Source organism: Triticum aestivum, chromosome 1A, assembly GCF_018294505.1.
Source record: "Triticum aestivum cultivar Chinese Spring chromosome 1A, IWGSC CS RefSeq v2.1, whole genome shotgun sequence".
In the NCBI taxonomy this organism is placed as follows: domain Eukaryota; kingdom Viridiplantae; phylum Streptophyta; class Magnoliopsida; order Poales; family Poaceae; genus Triticum; species Triticum aestivum.
This window is the reverse complement of record NC_057794.1, coordinates 585,964,568-585,971,646: the sequence shown is the minus strand read 5'-3', so window position 1 is coordinate 585,971,646 and position 7,079 is coordinate 585,964,568. Positions and strand designations below refer to the sequence as shown.

The following is a 7,079-nucleotide window of genomic DNA, read 5'->3' as shown; positions in this document are numbered from 1 at the left end:
GCAAATCATACTACGGTTCAAAGTGTAGTTTTGACAGTTCTTTGTGGCGAACCCACCACCTCCCTCCGTGTCACGCCGTCCGGTTCCTTGATGGTCGGATGCCGGTTCTTTGCAAATTGTACTATGCTTCAAAGTGTAGTTTTGATGGTTCTTTGTGGTGAACCCACCACCTCCCTCCATGTCACATCATCCGGTTCCTTGATGGTCGGATGCCGGTTCTTTGCAAATTGTACTACGGTTCAAAGTGTAGTTTTGACGGTTCTTTGTGGTGAACCCACCACCTCCCTCCGTGTCACGTCGTCCGGTTCCTTGATGGTCAGATGTCGGTTCTTTGCAAATTGTACTACGGTTCAAAGTGTAGTTTTGACGGTTCTTTGTGGCGAACCCACCACTCCCTCCGTGTCACGTCGTCCGGTTCCTTGAAGGTCGAATGCCGGTTTTTTGCAAATCATACTACGGTTCAAAGTGTAGTTTTGACAGTTCTTTGTGGCGAACCCACCACCTCCCTCCGTGTCACGTCGTCCGGTTCCTTGATGGTCGGATGCCGGTTCTTTGCAAATTGTACTATGGTTCAAAGTGTAGTTTTGATGGTTCTTTGTGGTGAACCCACCACCTCCCTCCATGTCACGTCATCCGGTTCCTTGATGGTCGGATGCCGGTTCTTTGCAAATTGTACTACGGTTCAAAGTGTAGTTTTGACGGTTCTTTGTGGTGAACCCACCACCTCCCTCCGTGTCACGTCGTCCGGTTCCTTGATGGTCGGATGTCGGTTCTTTGCAAATTGTACTATGGTTCAAAGTGTAGTTTTGACGGTTCTTTGTGGCGAACCCACCACCTCCCTCCGTGTCACGTCGTCCGGTTCCTTGAAGGTCGGATGTCGTTTCTTTGCAAATCGTACTACAGTTCAAAGTGTAGTTTTGACGGTTCTTTGTGGCGAACCCACCACTCCCTCCGTGTCACGTCGTCCGGTTCCTTGAAGGTCGAATGCCGGTTTTTTGCAAATCATACTACGGTTCAAAGTGTAGTTTTGACAGTTCCTTGTGGCGAACCCACCACCTCCCTCCGTATCATGCTGTCCGGTTCCTTGATGGTCGGATGCCGGTTCTTTGCAAATTGTACTATGGTTCAAAGTGTAGTTTTGATGGTTCTTTGTGGTGAACCCACGACCTCCCTCCATGTCACGTCATCCGGTTCCTTGATGGTCGGATGCCGGTTCTTTGCAAATTGTACTACGGTTCAAAGTGTAGTTTTGACGGTTCTTTGTGGTGAACCCACCACCTCCCTCCGTGTCACGTCGTCCGGTTCCTTGATGGTCAGATGTCGGTTCTTTGCAAATTGTACTACGGTTCAAAGTATAGTTTTGACGGTTCTTTGTGGCGAACCCACCACTCCCTCCGTGTCACGTCGTCCGGTTCCTTGAAGGTCGAATGCCGTTTTTTTGCAAATCTTACTACGGTTCAAAGTGTAGTTTTGACAGTTCTTTGTGGCGAACCCACCACCTCCCTCCGTGTCACGCCGTCCGGTTCCTTGATGGTCGGATGCTGGTTCTTTGCAAATTGTACTATGGTTCAAAGTGTAGTTTTGATGGTTCTTTGTGGTGAACCCACCACCTCCCTCCATGTCACGTCATCCGGTTCCTTGATGGTCGGATGCCGGTTCTTTGCAAATTGTACTACGGTTCAAAGTGTAGTTTTGATGGTTCTTTGTGGTGAACCCACCACCTCCCTCCATGTCACGTCGTCCGGTTCCTTGATGGTCGGATGTCGGTTCTTTGCAAATTGTACTACGGTTCAAAGTGTAGTTTTGACGGTTCTTTGTGGCGAACCCACCACCTCCCTCCGTGTCACGTCGTCCGGTTCCTTGAAGGTCGGATGTCGTTTCTTTGCAAATCGTACTACAGTTCAAAGTGTAGTTTTGACGGTTCTTTATGGCGAACCCACCACTCCCTCCGTGTCACGTCGTCCGGTTCCTTGAAGGTCGAATGCCAGTTTTTTTTGCAAATCATACTACGGTTCAAAGTGTAGTTTTGACGGTTCTTTGTGGCGAACCCACCACTCCTTTCGTGTCACGTCGTCCGGTTCCTTGAAGGTCGAATGCCGGTTTTTTGCAAATCATACTACGGTTCAAAGTGTAGTTTTGACAGTTCTTTGTGGCGAACCCACCACCTCCCTCCGTCTCACGCCGTCCGGTTCCTTGATGGTCGGATGCCGGTTCTTTGCAAATTGTACTATGGTTCAAAGTGTAGTTTTGATGGTTCTTTGTGGTGAACCCACGACCTCCCTCCATGTCACGTCATCCGGTTCCTTGATGGCCGGATGCCGGTTCTTTGCAAATTGTACTACGGTTCAAAGTCTAGTTTTGACGGTTCTTTGTGGTGAACCCACCACCTCCCTCCGTGTCACGTCGTCCGGTTCCTTGATGGTCAGATGTCGGTTCTTTGCAAATTGTACTACGGTTCAAAGTGTAGTTTTGACGGTTCTTTGTGGCGAACCCACCACTCCCTCCGTGTCACGTCGTCCGGTTCCTTGAAGGTCGAATGCCGGTTTTTTGCAAATCATACTACGGTTCAAAGTGTAGTTTTGATAGTTCTTTGTGGCGAACCCACCACCTCCCTCCGTGTCACGCCGTCCGGTTCCTTGATGGTCGGATGCCGGTTCTTTGCAAATTGTACTATGGTTCAAAGTGTAGTTTTGATGGTTCTTTGTGGTGAACCCACCACCTCCCTCCATGTCACGTCATCCGGTTCCTTGATGGTCGGATGCCGGTTCTTTGCAAATTGTACTACGGTTCAAAGTGTAGTTTTGACGGTTCTTTGTGGTGAACCCACCACCTGCCTCCGTGTCACGTCATCCGGTTCCTTGATGGTCGGATGTCGGTTCTTTGCAAATTGTACTACGGTTCAAAGTGTAGTTTTGACGGTTCTTTGTGGCGAACCCACCACCTCCCTCCGTGTCACGCCGTCCGGTTGAAGGTCGGATGCCAGTTCTTTGCAAATCGTACTACGGTTCAAAGTGTAGTTTTGACGGTTCTTTGTGGCGAACCCACCACCTCCCTTCGTGTCACGTCGTCCGGTTCCAAAATAAGTGTCTCAAGCTTAATACAATTTTGTACTAAAGCTAGTACAAAATTGAGACACTTATTTTAAGACGGAGAGAGTATGAGGTTTAGTGTGGTTTACACATAATTAGTCAAGTGTAAGGAGAGATAATACTAGGTGTGACAACACCAGCTCCAACCTCCAAGCAAACGATCTAGTTGTCCGTCCTGTTTTTATATGATGGCCAACTTGAAATACTACTCCCCCATCCTATAATGTAAAACGTTTTGGACACTATGATAGAGTCAAAAAATGTCTTACATTATGAGAAGGAGGAAGTAGTTTGCATGCCTACAGTCCTTCCATTCTCTACCCAAAAATACAAAAGAGGCAGACTCCAGAGCGGGTGGCAGGCAGCTAATACTGCAGAAGGCGTCCTGTTCGCGTGCTCGGGAAGCCTGAAACACTGGTCAGCTTTGTGGGGTTTTCGACATGGGATCCCAAGTCAACCGTGTGACATGTATGCTCGTGAATTGTTACCAAGGAGGAAAATGCAGTCTCAACCTTTCCCTGTGTAGTTTTACGCAGTGTGGTGTTTTCTCCCCATGCGTCGTCGGTAGCCGGAGCAGTTAAAATTTCTGAACCTAGGCCCAGACCATGGCACACAGTTAAAGAATTTGAGTACAAGTGCATCATACTCAGATAACTTGCATCAAAAAGGGGTTTATTCAGAGAACATGTGTGTAGATCTAAAAGTGTGTGCGTTCCTTCAGATAACATTGGCAATTGAGGTCAAATTCAACATGCGTTGATTCAGATAACAGTTCCTTCAATGTTTCACTTACAATATTTATTCAGATTTACATCTCCCCAAAATTACCAAAATCAGAAGTTAAAAGTGTTTCAGCCATGACCAGAAAATGAGCTCAAAATGTCCATCAAAGATTCACTAGTCAACTTTCAGTAGATTAAAACTCGGTGCAGCAGCACAAGCATCACACTTGAAAAGTTAAAAGTGTTTTCGAATATTGTAAATATCAAAGTCCGGTTAGGAAAGTTGCAAAGTCATGTACAAACAATTATATAGTATACAATTTAGCATCCAAGCTTGTGAACATAAAACAGAGAAGTTTAGACAAAATGAGTTATAATTCTCCTGGTTTAGTGTCTGGAAAATTTCTCCATGGCCCGTGGATGTGCTTTTGTCTGCACTAAAAGTATGGGTCAAACAATTTTTATATCACAACAACAATCTCTCTTAAAAGGTACAAAACCAGGAGGTTATGTTTGCAGAAACAAAGCAAGAAGAGGGAAGCTCAGCAACACCGCAATTACATCAAAATTCAGGTGTAATAATCCATCCATCTAATTCTACTTGTTACTCCAGGATCATGAATCATCAAAAGCATTGCAAGAAGGATTGGAGGGGGGGGACTGCAGTAAGCTCACCTCATGGCCAACTTCAATTCCAACAACGTTGATGTGGATGGATTTTTTGCGGTTTGTGTTCACAGCGGCAATCTCTCCCCGCCACAGCTGCTCCTCCTCCCCACCACGTTGTATCCCGCCGATCTGCAGATTCAACGGCCGCGACGGACACCATGGTGGCCTGCACGCGTGGTGGTTGACCTGAGCGAGCAACCGCTGTCGTTGTCGCTCGGCGTGCACACATCGTCCAGCTCGCCTTGGGCTAGCTGCCTCATCCGCCGGCCCACCAGGACTGTGACGGGGGAGTCCATGGTGTCTTGTCAAACTACGGGGGAGGGGAGACACTGCTCACTGGAGGTGTGGATCCCACACTCGCCGACTTGGTGATGTCGTCGCAAGGCTCACACCATGGATGGGCTGCAGCCGCGCTCTCGAGGGCGACAGTCACGCGGCTCTCGACAGAGGTGGCAAATGAGGAGAAGGAGCACGTCCGCGAGTGCCCCTGCCCGTCGAGAACATCAGCCTCCCCACGCAGATCTTGGTGGAGGCTGCCGTCGCTCCTAGTGGAGGAGGCGACAGGGAGGCTGTCGTCGCTCCCGTTGAGCTCCGTCTCCGTGAGGATGGTGGGCCCTCGCGTGGTGGCTTTGGTGCTCCATAAAAGTGGAGGCGGAGCAAGAGCACGAGGCGGTGGATTTGGTGCTACGCGTGGAGGCGGAGTGTCGGCGTGGTGCGGGTGGAGGAAGAAGCAGAGGGTGCATAATTGGTTCGATGCTAAAAATTGGCATGCAAATATTTGGCCAACGCCAAATGTTGGCTAGTGATTGGTTGACTACCAATTTTTTTTATCAATCTTACAAAAAGTTGTCAAAATTTAATAACTTTTGAGTTTGCCAAATGTTGGCTTGCCAAATATTGGCAATGCCAAATGTTGGCTCAAACCAATTATGCTTAGAGACGCGGGGTGGGGCGGCACACGCGTGGGAGCAGATGAGAAAGAAAGAGAGGAATCGATGGGTTTGCGGCTTTGCGCTCGTGACCACCTCCTGCCACTCTGCGCTAGCTCAGGAAAGACTGCAACCATGGCAGAAGAAAAAAAGGCCGGACGCCCGCAGAAAACCAAACAACCCGCCCCATTTTTCGGCCAGCGAATCTCAGCACGGATCTCCGCGCGCGCGTCAATGGCAGCGATAGTTATGCCCATAGTCAGTTTTGATATCCACAATTTCGCATATATATATATACTCTCTATCTCTATCTCTACTCTCTATTCTCTATCTCTATCTCTATCTAATATTAAAGGATGGATTGTTTCTCCATCTTTATAATTATTCTTTTTCGTACATCGTTCGTCACTTTTAGTCCATTCAAGCCTGGAAAAAAAATTGAGAGGCAAACAGGAATCGATTCTCGGTTAATTTTAAAACAATATTCACGAAAATAAAAAAAATTAAATAATACATTTTTTATTAATTTGCACAAATATTACGCTGAAAAAATGATTTTCAAAAATAATACACCGCCGGCCCGCTGCAGGCCGACTGGGCCTAGTCAGCCCACAGCAGGCCGACTGGGCGTAGTCGGCCAGTAGCCGGCCGACAGCTGGCCCGCCTGCCACGTGTCGCGCGCGCACTGGGCAGGCTACGTCGCGGGAGGGAGAGGGAGATGTCGCCGCGGCGTTCACGGGGTGAGCCCCTGTCAGCCTACCACGGGTCGATCGGCCAGCTGTGAGCCGACAGGGTGCGACCCCACGTCGCAGCACGCCTGGCTCCCTGTGGCTACTTCCTCCTTTATTCCCACTCGAGCATATCTGTTCTTCCTGTGTTCGTTCCTTCTCCTCTCTCTACACGAAGATACCTTCAATTTCTACACCTAAATGAGCCAGTTTTTTGCGGATTTGGCACCGTGAATGGATTCAACTTAGTTAGGGCAGCCAAAAGAGTCCTCGATCTACTGATGGGGTAGCTCATGGTGGTCGTGGTGAGCATTTTGGTAGCTCGTGGAGGTGAAGGTGGTGGTGGTGAAGTTGGGGCAGTGTGGTGGAGGTGGTGGAGGTGAAGCTCGTCGTTCGCCGTTCTTCGTTGGAGGCGGAGCACCGGCAGTTTGGTGGCCGTCGTTCATCGTTCTTCGTTCCCACGCACGCTTCAAGGGTATATTTCAGCAAACATTTTATTTTTCGTAGGTGCTCCGGTAGTATTTGCTAATATGTTTGGATGTGAAATAAATTAGGTGTGCGATTATTGTTATTTGCTCCGGTAGTATACGTAAATATATTTAGATGTCAACTAATTATTTGTGTAAAAATGTGTAGTTGCTCCGGTAATATTCCGTACTATATGTGGATGTCAAGTATGTAGGAGTGTCAGTATTTGGAGTAGTTCCGGTAAAATCTGTAATATAGATAGTCAAATATTAAAATCGGTAAATATTTGTAGTTGCTCCGGCAAATATTTGTAATATACTTGTAGGTGTGTGAATTGTATTAGTTGCTCCGTTAATATTTTGTAATATATATAGACATGTCTAATATTTGTTAGTGAATTGTATTTCGTTGTTGAAAAAAATAGGTGAACCGAGATGTCCGATGTAGTGAAGTTCAGATTTTGCTATGGTCCTG

General features: G+C 47.7%; 1 long non-coding RNA gene across 1 annotated transcript; it reads right to left on the bottom strand.

Moving 5' to 3' along the window:
- Positions 1-4,053: 4,053 nt before the first annotated feature.
- Positions 4,054-5,225, bottom strand: LOC123182787 (uncharacterized). The gene is made up of 2 exons (XR_006492327.1): positions 4,487-5,225; positions 4,054-4,243 (listed from the first exon to the last, which is right to left on the bottom strand). It is a non-coding gene; the product is annotated as an uncharacterized lncRNA (long non-coding RNA).
- Between the last annotated feature and the right edge of the window lie 1,854 nt (positions 5,226-7,079).